General features: G+C 40.7%; 1 non-coding gene across 1 annotated transcript; it reads right to left on the bottom strand.

Moving 5' to 3' along the window:
• Positions 1–356: 356 nt before the first annotated feature.
• Positions 357–464, bottom strand: LOC112745689 (small nucleolar RNA R71). The gene has a single exon (XR_003173604.1). It is a non-coding gene; the product is annotated as a small nucleolar RNA R71 (small nucleolar RNA).
• Positions 465–1,087: the final 623 nt, after the last annotated feature.

Raw genomic sequence — 1,087 nt, 5'->3', positions numbered from 1 at the left:
GTGACTTTACTGCACCTAATTCCAATTTACATGGAAGAAGCATCTCCATTCCTACCATTGGAGCAAACAATTTTGAGCTAAAACCTCAGCTAGTTTCTCTGATGCAGCAGAACTGCAAGTTTCATGGACTTCCATCTAAAGATCCTTTTCAGTTTTTAACTGAATTCTTGCAAATTTGTGATACTGTTAAGACTAATGGAGTAGATCCTGAAGTCTACAGGCTCATGCTTTTCCCTTTTGCTGTAAGAGACAGAGCTAGAGTGTGGTTGGACTCTCAACCCAAAGATAGCCTGAACTCTTGGGATAAGCTGGTCACAGCTTTCTTAGCCAAGTTCTTTCCTCCTCAAAAGCTGAGCAAGCTTAGAGCTGATGTTCAAACCTTCAGACAGAAAGAAGGTGAATCCCTCTATGAAGCTTGGGAAAGATACAAGCAGCTGACCAAAAAGTGTCCTTCTGACATGCTTTCAGAATGGACCATCTTGGATATATTCTATGATGGTTTATCTGAGCTATCAAAGATGTCATTGGATACTTCTGCAGGTGGATCCATTCACCTAAAGAAAACGCCTGCAGAAGCTCAAGAACTCATTGACATGGTTGCTAATAACCAGTTCATGTACACTTCTGAGAGGAATCCTGTGAGTAATGTGACGCCTATGAAAAAGGGAGTTCTTGAAATTGATACTCTGAATGCCATATTGGCTCAGAACAAAATATTGACTTAGCAAGTCAATATGATTTCTCAGAGTCTGACTGGAATGCAAGCTGCATCCAACAGTACTCAAGAGGCTTCTTATGAAGAAGAAGCTTATGATCCTGAGAACCCTGCAATAGCAGAGGTAAATTACATGGGTGAACCATATGGAAACACCTATAATCCATCATGGAGAAATCATCCAAATTTCTCATGGAAGGATCAAAAGCCTCAACAAGGCTTTAATAATGGTGGAAGAAACAGGTTTAGCAATAGCAAGCCTTTTCCATCATCCACTCAGGAACGGACAGAGAATTCTGAGCAGAACCCATCTAGCTTAGCAAACTTAATCTCTGATCTATCTAAGGCCACTGTGAGTTTCATGAATGAAAC

This window comes from Arachis hypogaea, chromosome 14, assembly GCF_003086295.3.
Source record: "Arachis hypogaea cultivar Tifrunner chromosome 14, arahy.Tifrunner.gnm2.J5K5, whole genome shotgun sequence".
Taxonomy (NCBI): domain Eukaryota; kingdom Viridiplantae; phylum Streptophyta; class Magnoliopsida; order Fabales; family Fabaceae; genus Arachis; species Arachis hypogaea.
The sequence above is the reverse complement of the archived record's forward strand: the minus strand, read 5'-3'. Positions and strand labels throughout refer to the sequence as shown.